The sequence below is a fragment of the Tachypleus tridentatus genome, chromosome 2 (genome assembly GCF_004210375.1).
Source record: "Tachypleus tridentatus isolate NWPU-2018 chromosome 2, ASM421037v1, whole genome shotgun sequence".
In the NCBI taxonomy this organism is placed as follows: Eukaryota; Metazoa; Arthropoda; class Merostomata; order Xiphosura; family Limulidae; genus Tachypleus; species Tachypleus tridentatus.
This window is the reverse complement of record NC_134826.1, coordinates 69,244,483-69,266,993: the sequence shown is the minus strand read 5'-3', so window position 1 is coordinate 69,266,993 and position 22,511 is coordinate 69,244,483. Positions and strand designations below refer to the sequence as shown.

Genomic DNA, 22,511 nt, shown 5'->3' with positions numbered 1-22,511 from the left:
TGACTTCTAACCTTATACTAATTTTTAATCTAATACTGACATCTAACCTAATACCGACTTCTAAGTTAATACTAACCTCTAACTTAATACTAGTTTCTAACCTACAACTGACCTCTAATCTAATACTGACTTCTAACTTAATACTTACCTCCAATCTGATATTGATTTCTAGCCTAATACTGTCTTGCAACATTAGACTGACCTCTAACCTAATACTTACCTCTAATCTAATACTGTCTTGTAACATAAGACTGACCTCTAACCTAATACTTACCTCTAATCTAATACTGTCTTGTAACATAAGACTGAACTCTAACCTAATGCTGACTTCAGTTTCCCCCTGAAGAATAAAGTCCAACCTTATCGTTTTGTATTAAGACTCCTTGAACTTACGTGTTTTTCTGACACCAGGGAAATAAATTATCGATATACTGTGAACCGCTCAATACATATAGGTGTATTCATAATAATCCAGAGAAGGACAGTTACAAGAAAACATGGAATTTATCTAATATAACGAATCTAATAGTTAAGTAACTTAGATCAACTTACTTTGAGAGTTTCGAAATTATTTGACTCTACGGCTCGATGCAACGCTATTCGTCCGTTCGAGTTTGTGAAGTCAAACCGTGCTCCACCATTGATTAGGACCATTATGACGTGGCGAGGTTGATGAAGAGTTGCGGCCAGTGTGAGAGGTGTTTCTATGCAAGAGAAAAGCTGAACACACTCAGTGACAAGTCAGCTGGAAGTTTATTAATATTAAAATTAGCTCGTTCTTATATTCGTTTGTTTTTAATTTCGCGCAAAGCTACTCGAGGGCTATCTATACTGGCGGTCCCTAATTTAGTAATGTAAGAATAGAGGGAAGGCAGCTAGTCATCACCACCCACCGCCAACTCTTGGGCTACTCTTTTACCAACTGACCGTCACATTATAACGCCTGGAAAGGTGAGCATGTTTGGTGTGACGGGGATTCGAACCCGCGACCCTCGGATAGCGAGTCGTGTGCCTGACCATGTAGGGCATAAGGTAAATAGCACAAGGCTAAGTTTTAACTTTTTAAAACCAATGAACAAACACGAATGTTTGATTGACCTCCCGATAACTTTGCTCTTTCGTCATTTTAAGTAAAAATTACCAATGTTTAGAATTACACTTTTTCGAGAAATTTTCTCTTAATTTAATGTTCCAAATGAGTTAAAAATAAATTTAAAACATTAATTGTGATCTCATGTTAATTCACATCTCATATCAATTCAATAAATATCGACCTGACCTTTCTTAATGACGTAAAAACCTACTTGAAATAAAAATATATCTCAGAACGGCCGATCTAACCTTTATAACATTAATATAATAAAGCATGGAAGTCGAGTGAAGCCTAGCGTGTTTGGACTATGGATCCGAAAGTCAACAGTTCTTACAGAGACCCCATTGTGTACCTTTGTGCTTAACTACAAACAAGCTGTCCCAGTGTCACAGCAGTATGTTTGCGGACTTACAACGCTAGAATCCGGGTTTAGATACCCGTGATGGATAGAGCTCCAGACAGACCATTGTGTTGCTTTGTGCATAAATTCAAGTAAATCAAACCAAATCAAGTACAAACAAATTAAACTAATCGGCTGGACAGAAAGGTTCGGTGATTGCTGTTGATTTATCAGTTAAAATACTCCCTCCCCTCCCAGGAGATCGGCTGTAAGGTATTGGGCTAATAATGCTAAAAAGTGGGTTTCGATACCTGCACTATCGTGTGTAGTCCATTATAAAGCTTTGTGCTCTACAACAAACAAATAAATCAAATTAGGGACGGCTATGTGCAGAAAGTCCTTCAGTAGCTTTCAGGAAATTGAAATAAATAAAAATAAACTCCTGTTAAACAACATTCATGCTCTGTGTACTTTACCTATTCTTATTTCCACTTCTAATCAGTTCAAGTTCACGAGCACTGTATTTTGTAAAATATCACTGACGTCACATTCTCATAATTTTGAACGTTTTAGATTCTGTATTTACTTCTTTAACCTCTATAGTTTCATTATTTCCTCCAAACTGGTTTTATGATAATTTATTTATTTTATACGTCTTCTCATATTACAGTCATACAAATACCCATTGATTCAAATGAATGTTTGGAAACATTAGATTAATATTTACGAAAATGTAATTGATTAGAATTTATAAAATCTGGAAATGGAGGAAGTTGTTCACTCTTCTGACGACAATTGCGATTAAAATGTTAAGCCTTTTTTGAAACGATACAATCTTAGAAACAAAATATTTAATGTGTCTGTAGATCTAGGAAATCGAGCTATTAAAAAAAATCAAAAATAATTAAAAATAAGCTTTAGTGGAATACAAACAGAAATAAAAATTGTCCTCTCCAGTAAGAGTCAGGTAGTTGTTTTTTATTTCAGCCCAAATGTCGCCATTAGGGCAAGCAGTACAAGAATAGTTCTCGTACTTCTCTCCCAGATGGGGCTACAACCAAAAAATAAAAGGTTTTTTTTTTTAATTACCTAGAGAGCAAAGATTGCTGTTTCTTCTTCTAACTTTATTGTCTAAATGTTTAAATCTCTCCAGTGCGCTCTACAAATCTTGTATTAACAAAAATAAGTTCAACCTAATTCTCGAAAAAACCCATTTAGAACAAAACTTTTATTTTCGAGGTTTCGTAAATAACGTTTTGCTAAAGAATACTTTACTTTCAAACGTTTCAACCCTGCATGTATTTATTCTTTTAAATATTGTCTTAAAATATTATCTGTTTTGACTTATTTAATGTTTGTTTCTTTTAGAATATTGGATTATTTGCTCTTTCTCCCCGTAGGGAAACAAAACAAGAACTAAAGCTTTACAAATATCTATTTTCCCCTCTTGATATTTACTTCGTTAGAATTAAAAACAGACAAAGAGATATGACTATGTATACGACATAGTAAAACCTCCCATGCTAACGTTAAATATTTCTTCTTTTTTTAAATTCATAATCTTTGAAATTTCGATTTGCAATTTAAGTAGCAGCAGTTTTATATTTATAGTTTGTTGTTTGAGTAATAAAATATGTCAAGTCGGTTTTTCATTCTGATTTATTCTTGGTTTCGTGTGTTTTACTTTTTTATCTCTCTATTACTGCATACTCCCTCGTTATCACTGGTTCACCAATGGGACAACGGCAATATTACGGATATACAATGCTAAAATTCGGGATTCGATTCTCCACTGTGGACACAGCACATAGCCCAATGCGGATTTACTCCAAAAATAACTAACCAATCTTTATCAAAATGTCTGCGGATTATAAAATTTATTGACTCTTAAATTAGACTACGTGGTTAGGGCGCTCAACTCGCAACAATGAATGGGCATTATCAAATTACGGTCAATTTCATTATTCGTTGGTTAAAGAGTAGCCTCAGAATTGGCATATATGGTGGTGTTGGCTATTATTCACTGCTAAATTAGGTACGGCTAGTGTATATAACCCTCGTATAGTCTTGGGCGAAATACAAACCTTTAAATTACCAATTTTTTTGTGCTTTCGATAAAATCCAAATATGATATCATATTGACAAATTTTATCTCTGCCCGACACAAACATCAGTCTAAACAACTCATCAAATACCAGCTAAAATCATTTTTTTAAATACACAAACACAAGAAACTCCAATAGAAATTTGTTATATTAATAGTTATAAGACTTGGTGGAGAGGCACTAGTGTTATTAAGACCCTGTAACGAATAATGTCATGGATCCATATGCAACTTGGTTCATAAATAATTCAGAAAAAATTGCTTAAAAAGACGATGCAGCCTTTATGGAAGAACCGATCATTTTAGAGAGAAAACCTCCGAAATATATTATTTCAAAGTGTTTGGTATTTCCATCGCCACCTTCTTCTGACACATCAACTAAATGACTAGGCTGAGATACCTCTATGATCCAGGCATAACCATACCTAATTTAGAATTATATTCTTAATCGTACAGCAACCTCGTCACAATTATAGCAGTATGGAGTGTATTAAACGGCATACCTCGGCTTGATCCTTGGACCTGCCGATCCCCAGCCCAGTATGTCAAACACTAGACCACGCAGAATCTAGGTAGTGTTATTAAAGTCCCTCAGAGTTTCTTGCTTTAAAAAACCCTAAGTTAAGGATTTAAAATAACTAACATCATGTAGTCTATAATTTGAAATCACCTGCAGTGATTTATAAAACAAAAAGGTGACACTGTTGCTAGAACCTTCACAGTGTCATGTACTTCCTTCGAAACGCCCTACTCCCCCAGTTCATGAAACAACGGTGTGTCTGCGAACTTACAACGCAAAAAATAAACGGTTTTAATACTCGTGGTGAGCAGAGCGCATTGTGTATTTTTGTGCTTAAACAAAATACAAACAAATATTTCACAATGTATGTTTAAAATCATATATTTTTATCTTTCATTTTTGCAATATAAAATTAAATCAGTGAATTTTATCACCTTTTTGTATTCTATTGTGTTTTACATTGATTACATTATGTAACACAAATTTTGCTCCTCGATAGTATGTATTATTTCTTAATTGCTTATGTTGTAAAAGTACAGAAAATGGCCATTATTTCCTTCAAACTTTGCTTTTGTGACCTGGATAATGAAATTTAGAAATTAACCTATTTTTATGTAAAAACAGGCAAATTGCACACTTTCATTTACATAAGGTCTGAATAAAATAACATATAAGTCAAGATTTACATGTATTCTTACTAAAGTTATACAAAAATGAACAGAAACGTTTAGAAGTGAGTAGTTTTTGAAATTTGCTGCTGTAATGTAAATCACTTTCACGTATCAGCCCCCAAATATAGTCTCCCATCATGTCTCCCATCATACGCTCCTTAGTAGCGGCGTCCAAAGTCCAGTATATCTTGGTAGAAGCGCTCATCTTGTTCTTCTGAGTATGCTTCCATGTTTTCCTTGACTTTATCAAGATGAGCGTCAAAGATATGGACTTCCAGGGACATTCTGCAGCCCATTTTGCCGTAGTTCTTCACCAGAGCCTCAGCCAGTTCCACATAATTTTCGGCTTTGCGATTGTCCAAGAAGCCCCGAACCACTGTCACAAAGCTGCCACAAGCTTTTTTTTCCTTCCTACTGAGTTTCTTGGGGAATTATGTGCACTCCAGAATCTTCTTTGTTTGTGGTCCAACGAAGACGCCAGCTTTGATCTTTGTCTCAGACAGCTTAGGAATAGTCTCGAAAGTACTTGAAGGCTGCAGACTCCTTATCGAGAGCTGTGACAAATTGTTTCAAAAGACCCAATTTTATGTGCAATGGTGGGAACAACACCTTCTGGAGGTCCACTAGTGGCTCATCACAGAGAACGCGGTTCTTTGTGGCCAGTGCTTCCTGTTGTAGTGCGCTGCGGTGTCCCTGCTGTCCCAAAGGCAAAGATAATAGAGAAACTTGGTAAAGCCTCCTTAGATATCCATCAGGAATGCCACTATTTTGAAGTCTTCGATAACCTCCCAGCCATACTCATCATACTTCAAGGCTTCTAACAAGGTCTTGGCGCTCTTGTATTCCTCTTTAAGGTGCACCGAATGAGCCAGGGGAAGAGACGGACACTTATTCCCGTTATGGAACAGTACAGCTTTGAGGCTTCTGGATGAGCTATCAGTGAAGAGGTGCCACTCGTCCGGGTTACAGACAATTTCAGTTGCCTCGCACAGACGGATATATTGTAGCAGAAGCAGGGCTCATCTTGACGAGTGAAGCTCTACAACATTTTAGAAAATTCTTCTAAGTTCTACAACATTCTAGAAAATTCTTCTAAGTTCTACAACATTCTAGAAAGTTATTAAAAATTCTCTATCAGCTACTCAGCACTGAATCTACCTGGAATGTTCTTAAAAATGGGTAAACTTGAAAATTTCATTACCCAGGTCACAAAAGCAAAGTTTGAAGAGAAAAATAGGTTTTTTCCATTTACTTTAGGCATAAACAACTGGGAAATAACACTTTCGGCACAGGAACAAGAAAAAGTAAAAATTTTGTTACATAGTGTTATTTATTATTATTATGTTTTAAATCTTGAAATCAGATGGCCAAAATATAATGCACCAATATGACCTGTAGATTATGATGCCACGTGGAAGTGAAGGGATCAAAGTGATAGGTAAAAAGGGCGTTTTATTGTCATATAGATATCGGGTCCAGGGGTTGGTTTGTTTTGTTTTAAAATTTCGCGCAAAGCTATACGAGAGCTATCTGCGCTAGCCGTCCCTAATTTAGCAGTGTAAGACTAGAGGGAAGGCAGCTAGTCATCATCACCCATTCCAAACTATTGGGCCACTCTTTTACCAACGAATAGTGGAATTAACCGTAACTTTATAACGCTTTACGGTTGAAAGAGCGAACATATTTGGTGTGACGAGGGTTGGAGGTAGGTACGCCTATACCCAATAATTTAATTTGGGGCCCAAATATCATCACTACTCCAATATTTTGTTAATAACATTTTTATTTAGTGTTTTTTTCCGTGGAAAAAATTTATTTGAAATTTGTTTGGTTTGTTTTGAATTTAGCGCATAGCTAGGCGAGGGTTAGCCGTCCCTAATTTAGTAATGCAAGAAAGAGGGAAGGCAGCTGGTCATCACCACCCACTGCCAACTCTTGGGCTTCTCTTTTACGAACGAACAGTTGGATTGATTGACCGTAACAATATAATGCTCTCACGGTTGAAAGGGCGAGCATGTTTGAAGTGACGAGAACTCGAACGCCGTAACCACCTGGCGATGCCGGATGTGACAGTTGTATAGAATGTTTAGAATAAAGTGGTATACAGTTGTTATAAGACCTCATGTGTTACATAGTGGTATAAAAACAGCCACTAGAACTCACTACGAACGTTTCGAGCAAATAATTTCACTTTCACATTATCTTTGACGACATCTATAAAAAAATTTTATTTCCGTGATGAAATGACTTGAGGATTATTTGATTAAAATCTTCTTGAAACGAAACCAGGAAAAAAAAGTCACAGGTATGTTTGAAAAAGGCGGGAAATTTCGTGAAAACATGATTATAGTTATAATTAATTTTTTTTGCACACTAGTGTATGAGTGATGCCATCACACATAATTTGTGTTGTCAATGTGTAGAAGTCATGTATTGTCTGTAAGTAAGTGATTTAAAATATGTTTTGTTTTATTGCTTTAATTATTGGTGGTATTTAAATAAAGCTAATTAGCTGCTTTGTTTTTGGTTAATAGATGTCACAATCTGAATTGTAATCTCGTTGTCTAGTGTCAAATAACAGCTCGCGGATAAAAATTAAAAGAGGAATAAAAATGGTATTAAAAATGGACTCTAAAGGTTAGATATTGCTTAAATTTCGATTACACTTTATAATGGTTTCGTGTTATAATTAATCAGAGAGTTTTTAAGTGCTGTATTATTATTATTAAGCAGATTTTGTGATATCTTACGAGATTAGATTTTTGTCCGTTATTTTTTTTTTCTTTTCATAAGTGTACGTGTCGATATTATATTCTTAAATATTATTAGTTCAAAAGATTCAGGTTAGGCCTTTTTGAATTGAGTTTAAGTTTGTTGTGGTATGGACACTTCTTTTCTGGTTACACATGGTTATAATAAATAATGGATACCATAACAGTATCGAGCTTAATTTATTCTTAAACGCTATAAGCTTTTTACGAACCTATATGTTTTTTTCTGAGAAGATGACTGTAAATATTGTTTAATGTAAACTGTGCCCACCGTATTCATTGACCCAACGATGTGTTTTGCTCACTATAAGAAATAAAGCCAGAAGGGATTATCAAATACTAGCTTTGCTCGATCCGTCAAGAAATGACGGGTTGAAGTTTGTAAAAAAACAAATAAACAATAAACCTTTTTTAGCAACCGTTGTCCCTTAAAGTTTCTCCTTCGTTGCAAAAAAAGAACAATCACACAAAAAATCAACAACAATATTGTAGCTTAAATTAAAAATTGCTCGTAACATAAGCGTTACAACATAAAAAATACCACTAGTTTTTACACATTAGATTTTAATCTGTAGAAATAGTAGTAACGTGCCAAAGTTCCTGACTTTTATATAAATCTATAAAATCATATCAAACTCTTATTTATTTATTTTAACTTTCCAGTTTATTCTCCACATTCTGATTATATCACAAATTTATTAATATTTATCACGTCATGTAACCTAAAATTACGGTTTAAACGCCGAAAAAAGAAGCGCAGATAGCCCTCGTGTAGCTTTGCGCGAAATTCAAACCAAACCAAACCGGGCCCTGCATGGCCTGGTGGGTTAAGGCGTGCGACTCGTAATCTGAGGGTCGCGGGTTCGCATCTCCGTCGCACCAAACACGCTCAAGAGTTAGCGGTGGGTGGTGATGACTAGTTGCCTTCCCTCTAGTCTTACACTGCTAAACTGGGGACGGCTAGCGCAAATAGCCCTCGTGTAGCTTTCATCGAAATACAAAAAAACAAATCTGTACATCTTCAGTAGTGTGAATGATCCTATATTCAATCAGATTTATTATTATTATTTGAATATTATATTTATATCACTTAATTATTTTCTTCTGTTAAATTTGATTTAAAAGAAAAATCCACAATTTTCTTGGTCATTTTTTTAAAATTTTTGTCTCATTCTTCTAATTTCCGGTCTTTGTTTTTGATCTTTAAATTTTGTGTCTCTGTTTTCAGACTTAATTTCCGGTCTCGTTCCCGTTCTACGTTTTCTGCATCTTTCTTCTCATTTTCTAATACTTCTTTTGATTACTTTATCATTTTCATCAAAGTCCTGATCAGGTTGCCATCTTAAATTTCAGTCAAGGTTCTATCTTATTTTCATCAAAATAATCCCACTTCTCACAGTTGTGTTGTAACATGTTCTATCGTTGGATGAGATTTTTTAACTAGTTGGTAAAAATAATGCCAATACCAACCACTTTAACGTGTGTGTATGTGTGTTTTTCTTATAGCAAAGTCACATCAGGTTATCTGCTGGGTTCACTGAGGAGAATGGAACCCCTGATTTTAGCGTTGTAAATCCGTAAACTTATCGCTGTACCAATGAAGGACCCTATTTAACCTATCAGATTAGCTTATTTCTATCTTAATGTTTTGTACAGGCTACTTTCCCCTTTAGTGGTCAGCCTAAGTACATAAATAACGTTTGAACAGAAAGTCCGGGAACAAAGTAAATCGGGTAACTCACAAATAAACTTACATAATTTATTTCTAATTTATTGGTTAATTGAATAAACGCAATAAATCTCAGTTCTACCACCGAACTCATAAACTCTCTGAATACTTCACAAAATAACTTATTCTTCATTTATTACCCATATTTGTATCGTACCTTTGTTTCACAAACCTTCTCAAACATTACATCATAATGAAGTTCCTAGATATTGTATCATAACGAATAACAGCTCCCTCTATCAAACATATAAATTAACATACTAAAACATAATTAATTAAGAAGTATTTAGAGGTTTGTATGATTACGAAATTAACAACTAAACAGATGATTTGTGGAATCTTGCAATACAAAACAGCTTTAACATTTATAATTAGTTATACTTGTCATAAGACACTAATATTAGACCTGTTTTATTTTTTAACACTGCATTCTTTATCTAACTCTTTAGGGATTAGGGCCTGGCATGGCCAAGCGCGTAAGGCGTGCGACTCGTAATCTGAGGGTCGCGGGTTCGCGCCCGCGTCGCGCAAAACATGCTCGCCCTCCCAGCCGTGGGGGCGTATAATGTGTCGGTCGGTCAATCCCACTATTCGTTGGTAAAAGAGTAGCCCAAGAGTTGGCGGTGGGTGGTGATGACTAGCTGCCTTCCATCTAGTCTTACACTGCTAAATTAGAGACGGCTAGCACAGATAGCCCTCGAGTAGCTTTGTGCGAAATTCCAAAACAAACAAACAAACAAAACTTTAGGGATCCTAGATAATTAGAAGAATGAATAATAATGATATTTCTTGATGACGAGAAACCCACTTGAAATAAAAAATGCATCTCAGAACGGCAGGTATGTGTATTAAAACTTTTATTGATAAGCAGAGGACAACGTTTGGATCTCTGTTAACCTGAAGATGACCTAGGAAGGTCGAAACAATGTTCTCTGCTTATCAATAAAAGCTTTAATATCCATTCCTGCCGTTCTGAGACACAATAATAGTATTTCAACCACGTTATGGATATCGTAAAAATATTGTGTTTGGAATATTGAGGACTAATTGAAGAATGTCATGTTAAAACATATAGAATGCCTAACATTAATGTTTTGTTACGAGTATAATGAACTGTAATTTTGCTTCGGTAACTTGGAAAACGTGTTCACACCATTACAACTGCATTTTTAACATTTATCTTCACCTACCCTCCTCTTTGATGGCGCAACAATACGTCTGTGGACTTATAGCGCTAAAAACTGGATTTCGATATCTGTGGCAGATGGAGCAAAGACATGAAACTTTGTACTTAAAAATCAAACAAGAACATCATCTTTAAATCCAACATAATATTGATTCAAATAAATATCTCGTAGAGTAGATGCTTCAAAGTCAAATGCAGTGTACACAAACGAAGCGGTCTTGCGTCTTCTATATATTTATATATCCAAGATGTAACCATGCTATATGGGCTTAACATTTTGTTCTTTGAGTTCGAGAACTAAACAAACATGCACAAAGTACTCCATATAATCAGACAGTTTTTTTTTTTTTTACATGTGTTACAAAAGTATAACATTTTCTCTACACTTCAAGAGGCCCGACATGCCCAGGAGGTTAAGGCACTCGGCTCGTCATCTGAGAGTTGCGGGTTCGAACCCTCGTCACACCAAACATGCTCGCCCTTTCAGCCGTGGTGGCATTATAATATGACGGTCAATTCTACTGTTCGTTTGTAAAAGAGTAGTCCAAAAGTTGGCAGTGGGTGGTGATGACTAGCTGCCTTCTCTCTAGTCTTACACTGCTAAATTAGGGACGGCTAGTGCAGATAACCCTTGTATAGCTTTGCGTGAAATTCAAAACAAACAAACCCTCTACTCTTCAAGATTTCAATTTTCTGGCGATTATATCTGTAAGACACGTGAAAAACAAAAGAAACTTTGTGGATACATGAGTTGCGTCATTCACTATCAATATAGAACACGTTTGTAAAACTTTCAAAGTGACAACAATATTCTGTAAAATATACAAACCTTCTGTCGATCGCTTTTTTCGAAAATGGAAAAAAAAAGACTTAACGTATCGTATATAGACCTATCGTAAACAAACAATGGCGACTGTAAACGTAAACCTGAAGGATCCTGCATGGACAAATACTTTAGCTAGTTTACCCTATGGGTAACGTTACTTTAATAATTCATTAACATTCAAAAGTGTTCGCAAAACACTTCACCAAAGACTAAATGTTCTTCCATGTGTTCGTACATGATAATGAAGGCCATCTGTCACATTATGTGTCATAGACACGGGTCTAAAGCTGCATGTATGGAAAGTTCAACATTCCTTAGCGTGTTTATAATTTTTATTTCGGTATTAATTATTTAGAGCTGTTTTACATAATTTGACGGACAGAACTCCATAGAAGTTTAAATAGTAGTTGCGATAGAATTATTATCGTAAACCTTAAGCCTATAGGTTTTTGGTGCTTCATCTCTCTTTCTCGGGATTTAGGTTATCATATGTACCCTGGATGGTCAGGTGCACTTTGACCTTTTCCTCCTTCCTTTACTTACATGATCATGTAGTGTTGGTTGGTATGGCTACTGCTTTAGGGTCAGAGTAGTCTGGGTTTACTCCGACTCTTTTCAGGACAATGTCCATGTATTAGTTTCATACATTTATAGATATTATTTGCCCTACCAGTAGGAATTCTAGTTTGATGGTGGCCTCTTTTTTTCCTCCATTTTATACGTGTGTGTGTGTGTTTTTTTATAGCAAAGCCACATTGGGCTATCTGATGAGTCCACTGAGGGGAACTGAACCCCTGATTTTAGCGTTTAAATCCATGGACTTACCCCTGTACCAGCGGGGGACACCTTTTATATATACATATTTATATATTTATTATTATTGTTTTTAGTTACTTATTTATTTTATAACTTATTTTTTAGTTTAAAATGTATGTTGATCAGTATGTATGATGTTTAGGACTATCTTCATCATGTATGCAGTCTAGTTCACATAATAATTCATTTTTCATCTAATGTTTATCAAAATACGTTATTGTACTATGTAGGAGTCTATCTGCTATGGTTGATATGTTTGAATATTTGTGTATGAAACTAGATGATGGGGTTCTGGGAACTCTGTATGCTGTTGTGAGGAGTGTGTTTTGTATTGTTTGTAGCTTGGTTTTTATTATCTTGTCACTTACAATAATTTAAGCTGGAGCTGTATAGTCAATTACTGGTCTAATATATGTTTTGTAAATGTTTGGTATATTGTCTGTTGATGTTCCACTGCTCTTGCCAGTTAGCTTTCGGGCCTTTATCCCGTGTGTCATATAGCCCGACGTTCGTTAAAAGTACCACTAGTTAAGTCAGAAAATACCGGGTGCTTTTTTCTCTGCTCTTTTTCTAAATACGTAAAGGATAATGAAATATTAACACTTTCGAAAGCTACAATCAAATGTTTAGATGCCCTTGTTCCTACTTGTTTAATTTTAACCCTTTCAATACTGTTGGGATATATTTATCACAGCGTATATTTGCGCATGGCCATATATATATACCGTAAAAAAGTATTTTGTCCATTAAATTTAATCCAAAAGACAGTATTTAAAATGAACTTCTGGTCAAAGCAAGCTGTTTGTTTGTTGCTTTGAATTTCGCACAAAGCTACTCGAGGGCTATCTGTGCTAGCCGTCCCTAATTTTGCAGTGTAAGACTAGAGGGAAGGCATCACTACCCACCGCCAACTCTTGAGCTATTCTTTTAACAACGAATAGTGGGATTGACCGTCATATTATAACGCCCCCACGGCTGAAAGGGCGAATATGTTTGGAGCGACAGGGATGCGAACCCGCGACCTTCAGATTACGAGTCGCACGCTTTAACACGCTTGGCCATGCCGGGCCAAAAGCAAGCTGTCTGCGAGATAACAACCTAAAATTATATGCTTAGCAATGAGTACAGCCAACCAACTATAATGTTCAAACTATATTACTTATTTGGCGAAGACAACAAAAAGTACAAAGCTCACAGTAGTAGGCATCCGGAAGACCATTACAAAGAAACTCTGGGGATCGCAATTGTACCGACTTACACTAACAAATGACAAAATTATCAGGTTTTGGTTCTTCGGTTCTTCCTTCCAAACTGTTTAATCATAAGCATATTAGGTAATTTAATTTATTATGTTAATAAACGGATTATCAAAAAAATAAGAAACTTTGAAACATTATATAGAACAAATGATAAATAACACTAATAAAAATAAACAGTAACAGGTTGATTCACCATAAAAATATACTTATCACATAAATTGAACAAAGCAGGCCTACCTCGACAAAAATAAAAACTTTGACAGTCTTTACTGTAGCTCGTGTACACACTGTCCTCCTGTTGTGAACAGTCTTTTGCCAAGGACTGTGAGACGTCCTTTTCTGGAGCGAGACACTTGAAAGAATTAGTCACATGCTGACCCGCGGTTGAACATCATTCCATCTCCGCACCAGAATTTATACTTCTTCCCAGAGTCACACACAAAAAATGCTCGGCAGGCTTGTTGGTAATCAACATAGGCGCCATCTTGGAGACCAGTGCACTCGCCACCTGTCTTATTAACTGTCTTATTTAAAGAAAAAAACAAAACAACGATAATATTTTCGGCTCTTAATCTACACACTGATAAGCATTCACAATCCAGTATATTTATCATCTGAGATTAACCCTGTTACAGCCATCTACTTGCTAAACTAGGGAAGTACAAGTGATCTTTGCGTTAAAATAAACCAACATAGACAAGTCAAACATCATATACTGCCTACAATATTTATCTTCTGCATAAAAAATTAAAGAATACAATTATTATCTTCATTTAGTGTGTATTAGTCACATAATATGTTTTCCATACATACAATAACTTAGTATTAAGATAATGCTGAGCTTTCCACCACTTATTGGAATAGTCTAGTGTTGTCTACTCCTTGAATTATTGAGATAGCCCACTACTACCTGCTTCGCGAGTTATTAGAATAGTCTAGTGTTGTCTACTCCATGAATTATTGAGATAGCCCACTACTGCCTGCTTCACGAGTTATTAGAATAGTATAGTGTTGTCTACTTCATGAATTATTGAGATAGCCCAGTACTGCCCGCTTCACGAGTTATTAGAATAGTCTAGTGTTGTCTACTCCATGAATTATTGAGATAGCCCACTAATGCCTGCTTCACGAGTTATTAGAATAGTCTAGTGTTGTCTACTCCATGAATTATTGAGATAGCCCAGTACTGCCCGCTTCACGAGTTATTAGAATAGTCTAGTGTTGTCTACTCCATGAATTATTGAGATAGCCCACTACTGCCTGCTTCACGAGTTATTAGAATAGTCTAGTGTTGTCTACTTCATGAATTATTGAGATAGCCCAGTACTGCCTGCTTCACAAGTTATTAGAATAGTCTAGTGTTGTCTACTCCATGAATTATTGAGATAGCCCAGTACTGCCCGCTTCACGAGTTATTAGAATAGTCTAGTGTTGTCTACTCCATGAATTATTGAGATAGCCCACTACTGCCTGCTTCACGAGTTATTAGAATAGTCTAGTGTTGTCTACTTCATGAATTATTGAGATAGCCCAGTACTGCCTGCTTCACAAGTTATTAGAATAGTCTAGTGTTGTCTACTCCATGAATTATTGAGATAGCCCACTACTGCCTGCTTCACGAGTTATTAGAATAGTCTAGTGTTGTCTACTTCACGAATTATTGAGATAGCCCAGTACTGCCTGCTTCACAAGTTATTAGAATAGTCTAGTGTTGTCTACTCCATGAATTATTGAGATAGTCCAGTACTACCTGCTTCACGAGTTATTAGAATAGTCTAGTGTTGTCTACTCCGTGAATTATTGAGATAGTCCAGTACTACCTGCTTCACGAGTTATTAGAATAGTCTAGTGTTGTCTACTCCGTGAATTATTGAGATAGTCCAGTACTACCTGCTTCACGAGTTATTAGAATAGTTTAGTATTTTATAATTCACGAATTACTGAAGTTTGACTGGTATTATCTTAATCACGTGTTATTGTGATAGCCCAGTTTTGTTTATTTCTTGAATTAATAGAATAGTCCAGCCTTGTCTACTTCAAAACTTACTGGGATATCCTTGTTTTGTTTACTAGAGAGACTATTCTGACAGCCCAGTATGATCTATTTCAAGTATTATTGGTATAGCCTCCTGATGTCTACTTTATGAGTTTTTGTCACTCGAAGAATTATTGGAATGACACAATGATGTCTATTCCACGAGTTATTAAGACAGTCTATTGATGTATACTCTACAAATTATAGGAATAGATCAGTGTTTTCTATTCACGAGTAATTAGGATGACCCATTGATGTTTTCTATAAATTATTGGGATAATCCAGTAATACCTATTCGATACTCCACGGGTTATCAAGATAGCTCAAGATTGTTTAAATAATTTCTCATCTACCTTTAACAGTCATAAGCAAAATAAAATCAGTTAAAAAAATTAAACCTGACAAAGTAATGTTATATTGTCTATCAACCATTTCTTCATTTTCTATTGTTTTTATTAACTGTTTGGCTTTGAAACCATAGAAACATCTTTAAAGCATTTGTTTTCTCTTACCTCTTTAATTTCTAGATGTATTGTTAATTGACTGTTCACTACGTGCAGGAGTAATATACCTGCTATTAAAATATATATATATTTATTTATTAATACCTATTTAACTAACTTTTGTAGAATATCTGAACATGTGGCAAAACTAGTTTAGGTGCACAGAATCTCAACTAAAGTATTTTCTTCACGCAGACAATAAAAAAATGAATATAGATGTAAGATTTCTTAGGCAAAATCAAGGTGAAACTTAAATTCTTACAGCAGTGTATTTCTTAGAACACAGTCCGAAAACAACTTGTGGTGGATCAGATACTGGTTTTAAAAACTTTGTTATTAAAAATCGTGAAACCTGTCATGTGTATATGATTGAAACCAGTTTATGTTTTAGAAAGTTACTAAACGTGGACTTGGATATGTAAACATTTAAATGGTAATCATTTTTTAAATCTGAGCGCCAGTTAGATTCCAGTCACAGAAATGTGACTGGACTTCTTTTTCTTTCCCGAAAAAGACAATGAAATTAAAATGTTCAAACTTAACATGCCAGATATAGGCTAAACCGTCGGTTAGGTCACAGACCTCGAGGGTTCAAGTGTAGCTGTTTTTAATTTTGAACTTCTGACCCGAGGAAGGACAACTGGACAACAACATTCACAACCATAGTGCGACTTTTTGTCCACTATTCTGAAAGTGCTCAACTTATTTAATGGCGGTAAAGCTTAAGCCTTGAATCCTGCGACGTGCAGTTGAAATTTCTAATCAATAAAACACGCCACCCCAACCTGGAAAAGAAAACAATATTTACAGTATTTTACCATAGTGATGAACTATAAAAGTGCTGTGTTTGGGAGGGAACACTCAGCTTTAAAAGTTATCCAAGGTAGGTGCCCACTTCTGGTCTTAAAGCGGCGAAACCAACAAAAATTTTCATATTATGTTCACTTACAATAGACACATAATATAGACAAACACTCTCAGATAATAAAAATAATGTTCAACAATTCTTTATTCAACAACTATTATGGTGTGAACATCTTTTGCAAGCTTGCGAAGTATTATTGTAATCAATTACACTTATCATAAGATATTATGGTATACTTATTGTATTTTTAACACCACGTTCTTAATCTGTTCCTTAAGGTTTTCCAGAATTAGAAAAGTTTATAAGAATAATAGTATATCAACCGCACTATATTCTTCGTATCCACTGCCGACGATGCGTTTCACTCAATCCAAAACGTCCATAGTGGTGGTTTTAAATACTATTATTATAGACTCTTAATTCTTCAAAATTCCTAAATGACTAGATTAAGAAAGTATCGTTAAAAATATAATAAGCCTAACATAATGTCTTATGATAAGTATAATTCATTATAATTATCTAGTTAACACAATATGTTCCACTTTTAGACAAGGATTCACAAATTAGAAACGAGGGAGCTGCAACGCCTAAATAAACACCAACTTTTAACGAGTCATGACATCCTATAAACAACCGCATTAACAGTACATATGTACATTTATAGTAACAAGAGGAAGTAACTATGGGATGGAAAACACAGTGGTTAACTTACTTTACTTCCATGGTTTTATAAGGGTGAGATCATTAATAGACCCAATGACAAGAGATGTCTCTGGAGAAGGAACTCCTGCCTAAAGGAAATATACTCTTCAAAAAAAGAAACGCAAAAGGCAAAATTTGAGACATATTGTTAACAAGTTTATTCCGGGTAGTTCTGTATGACATGTGTGAAACTTTGCACATTCACTGCTGAACATCCAAAGTCTGCAAAGATGAAGTCCACGTTTACTAGGTGAAGTTTAACGTCACTCAAAGTCAATAACGAGTATGCCCCTGTGAGCATCAATAACTGCTTGGCATTTCCTGCCCATGGAAGCGATGAGATGACGAATCACATCCTGTTGAATGGCTGTCCACTCAGCCTGCAAAGCTGCTTCAAGCTGAGGTAGAGTCAGCTTGATGGGGTTCGATGGGGTTTAAATCTGGTGATCTGGAGGGCCATGGAAGAACGTTGATGTTGTGGTGTCTCAAGAAGACAGTGGTGAGTTGGGCTGTGTGAGGACGGGCGTTGTCATCTTGAAAAACGTCGTTGACGTTCACCATGATGGGTTGCACATGGGGCCTAAGAATCTCGTCGACGGTTGCGTACGGTCTCATCGGAAATCCTACGCAGCCCTGGTATGGTTGAGGCAGTAGACGTCGCAGTGGTGGTCCTATCCCGAAGGTGACGTAACCAGATGTAGCGATCTTGTGCAGGCGTGATCACACGAGGTCTGCCAGATCGTGGACAGTCACGAGTTGATCCATGTTGTTGGTGACGATTCCATAGCCTTGTGATGGTGCTTGAGTGGACATTCACAGCTCTGGCAACATCTGATCGAGATTCGCCTGCTTCCAAGCGGCCAATAGCGTTGTTGCGTTGTGCTTCAGTCAGTCTTGGCGTAACTGTTTTGCGTGTCGGTGGCTTAACACTAAGCTATGGAAACCGAGAACCCGTCACTTTTATAGGGATTTTGCACATGTTGTACTTGCAGAACATACAGATCTCTCAAACAAATTTATTGGACACGAATGCGTTTTGGCGAAAAATCCAATGTTTTCCTCCGTTTTCAAAGTGCACAACTTTTATTGTCATTTTGGTCTGACAATCAGTGCCTTAACACGTGTAACATCACATACTCTGAGCTTGTAACGTTATTACATATATTTCTCTTTAAAATAACAAAAATATCCCTTTTGCGTTTCTTTTTTTGAAGAGTATATTTCAAACTTTTGCAGCCAGAAATTGAAGTTTGTTTTTAATGTAGTTATTAGAGATAAGACACAGATCAGCGTAGTTTATGAGTTTTAAGCAATTTCTTCTAATTAACTTTATTTTAGTGATTACTGATATTTAAAGGTTGCTTTAATTCAAATGTAATTCCAAAAGTTTATATTAACTAGAAATATTGTGTTAAATGGTTTTGAAATTAAAGGACAATTAAAGACATAAACTGTATCTCATCAGTTACAAAAAGGTTATGTTAAAAGACTTAAATAATTAAATTTAATTTATTTACTGCTTATATTTTATTTTCTGTTTATTTCTATCGAGTTTAACTTCGCTGACACGTTAACTTTAACTGTTAAAAGACAGTTGTTGACGTAGAGAAAATAAATCACATCATATGCTGTTTTCAGGAGAAAAATGTTTCCTAAAGTGGACTTGATTCAAAAATCGACCCGAAACATCTTTTCCTTACATATACTTTATTTATTATAAAGTTTGGAGTAGAAATAGATCACAAACACACATTCAGCCCGTTTCATTATTGTTATAATTAGCATAGATATAGCAACATTATGTAACGACACAGATGGAACCGTCACACCTACTATCTTAAATATGTTATAGAACGTTTCTATGTTCTCTTTAGAACAATAAAAAGCCTAAAAAACAAAAGAAAAAAACATTTGTCAGAAAATCACAACCGTTTCTAATGCAGCAACCTTTTCCAGCACTGCCTGTATTTAGAATTATAGTAGTGTGGGTACATCTTTTTCTATTTATGTTTTGCTTTTCAAAATTTTATCATTTTGGTATAATATAATGTTATAAGCTGTATTTTTAATATTTAACTTTGCTAGAGGGAGGTAATGATGATGATGACGTAATCACCTGAAAATTTCGTGAAGAGTGTAGATGTATCAACGCTGCCTAAATACTAAAATCGGTGAACAAATAATCAGTAAGTATTCAATGTGTTAATGCTTTTAGTGATAGAAGAGTTATTAATTGTCATAAAAGAAACTCGTGGAGTTTGTTTAGTTTCTTTATCAATTAGTGAGAAAATATTATAAGTCTATTCGTGAGTTACTCAGGCATAATTACCATAATTCTTAGAATTTATACTGAAACATTGTATGTGCACTTAGGCCAACAACTGAAGTGAAAGTATCCTGTAGCACAGGTTAGGGAAAAATAAACCAATTAAACACTTCTAATGGTTATAAAAAAACAACAACAAACTAATCGTGAGTTGAGACCCATGGAGGCGAGGTAATTTCTACAAGAATGTATTCTGAGTGAATCACGACACATATCAAATGAAGTTTGATTAACTAATGTTCAGATATATTTTGTTTATGTATATTAGCTCTTTATAAAAGTTAAATAGAAAATTTATGTGTTTTTTCATTTCTCATATCTACATTAATAACTTTTGAACAACGAAACATAGAATGAGAAATACGTTACTTTATTGCTTTTACTAAAAATGTAAGTTAATAGATATGTTATGTGTTGGTGAGAAAGCTAAACTGATGTTTTTGCTACTTAAATCAAACAAGTCCCATTAAGAGGGAAATATTCCTAGGGACTTTTCATTTACTAGTTAACGAAAGCCTCTAACAGAACCTTTGTTGTTCATCTTTCCAAGCGCGTTAAGGCATTTGACTCGTAATCCAAGGGTCGCGGGTTCGAATCCCGGTCGCACCACACATGCTCGCCCTCCCAGCCGTGGGGACGTTATAATGTGACGGTCAATCCCACTATTCATTGGTAAAAGAGTAGCCCAAGAGTTGGCGATGGGTGGTGATGACTAGCTGCCTTCCCTCTAGTCTTACACTGCTAAATTAGGGACGGCTAGCGCAGATAGCTCTCGAGTAGCTTTGCGCGAAATTCAAAACCAAAAAAAGTTGTTCATCTCCTACTTCGATGATTGTTATTAAAGAAAGGTTAAATTCTGACGTGTTTTAAACATCAAGTTGAAGTTCTTTGGCAGTCGACGGTTAGCTTCACCCTTACTAATGGTAAATTTATAAAGCGTGATAAGTTATAGTTTTGTATTACATTTATCTCAGAAGTGTAGGAAGCATATTACAATGAAAGGAGTACAAGATTCATTTGACCTTAATGTACACCCCTTAGAGTCAGGGTTCAGGTCTTGCCTTATGGCCCTGGAAGCTCTTGGATCCTAGAATAAACTTTATGCATTATCCTGCTTTCCTTAAGTAAGTTTCCTGACTTTGATTCATTTTTTGCTGAGACAGGCTTAAAACCACTCCAACTTAATGTTTACTAAATATTCCTAAATAAATTAAGTATTTTTTTATGGTTTGAAAGCCTTTTAGATGTTGGTAAAGCATGTTTACAATTGTCCTTGTCGTAAGAAACTGAATAAGGAATGCTATGGTTTAAAGTATTATAAGTCTATAACCCATATTATGATACTATGAGTTTTTGTTCATATTTAAATACTTGGATGGTGGATAGGTATGTGAGTCTTCTTATTTGTTACGAACAAACAAACAGAAACTATATTCATTTTACCCGAACAATCTAAACTTGATCTCACTGGCAAATTTCACACTTTCGGCTGTAGGCATGCTGTGAATACGATAGTCAAAATCATTGACAGGGACTTCAGGTGTTGCTTGTTGCCACAGGCTTATGACGCTAAAAAACAACAACATATATTTCCATACCTGAGATTGGATATAACTTTGTGCTTAACAACAACCAAACCTCCTGATCAACAGCTTAGCATCAGAGACGACTATACCTTAACCATCGGCTCGGCATGGCCAGGTGGGTTAAGGCGTTCGACTTCTAATCTGAGGGTTGCGAGTTCGAATTCCCGTCGCGCCAAACATGCTCGCCCTTTCAGCCGTGGGGGCGTTATATGTGCGGTCATTGGTAAAAAAGTAGCTAAAAGTTGGCGGTGAGTGGTGATGACTAGCTTACACTACAAAATGAGGGACGGCTAGCGCAGATGGCCGTCGTGTAGCTTTGCGTGAAATTCAAAAACAAACAAACCGTAACCCAAGGATTATTCCACGTGTGGCACAAATTGTAAATTTGAAATTATCCACTAGGTGTTCCACCGATATCATAATGACGTCAGAGAAGTAGCGATGTTATAATGAAAAATAAAAATAGCTGTAATTACACATCTCACACAACAAAATATTTAAGGTAAGTGAAGTAATGTATTTATTTTTATAATTACACGCGTAATTTTTAGTTTAAAGGAAAACATTATGAATCCATTGACAAGAAAGAACTACAGTTGATAAAAATCACTTAACAAAACCACTCAATTTCTCGTCAGTAACCTAAAATTTCTTCGTAAAAGACTTTTGTTTTCAACATCTTGAGTGTCGTCATGATAAATGTTCCTGTCACGTGTTTAACTATTCTTATCGGCAAATTAACTTTGACATTCTTTATCTTAAACTTTGTGGCCTACAAATAACATTGATATCGACGGAATTGTTATTGTATTTCTTTGTCTGTTTTGTGAAATTTCACTTAAAGCTATCCTAGAACTATCTTCTTTAATTGTCCCTAATTTTGAAGTTATACACTAGAGGGGAAAGCAACTAATCAACATCATCTGCCGCCAATTCTTGGACTGCTTTTTACCAATGAATAGTTGCATTAATATATTGTGTTACAATAACCAAGATGAAAGGGGAGTATATTTGGTAAAGGGACTTGAACATTCGACCCCCAGGTTACGAGTCGAATATCCTAATTCCTAAGTCTGCGTTTTTGTAAGGAGAAACATTGAACTATGGATTTCCACAAAAACACACCTTTTAAGGTACACCAAAATTCGCACCTACGCTATTTTCAATGATTTTGTTTAC

General features: G+C 35.5%; 1 protein-coding gene across 2 annotated transcripts in view; it reads right to left on the bottom strand.

The window, feature by feature from the left end:
* Positions 1–17,828, bottom strand: part of LOC143244148 (anoctamin-5-like) — a 78,960-nt gene extending 61,132 nt beyond the window's left edge. Inside the window, exons 1-2 of one of the 2 annotated variants that reach the window (XR_013024923.1) lie at positions 13,553–17,828; positions 553–745 (exon numbers count right to left, since the gene is read on the bottom strand). The gene's annotated coding sequence lies outside the window, so the exon portion shown is untranslated. The remainder of the gene's footprint in view (positions 1–552; positions 746–13,552) is intronic. The other variant, XR_013024922.1, reaches the window with a different exon arrangement.
* Positions 17,829–22,511: the final 4,683 nt, after the last annotated feature.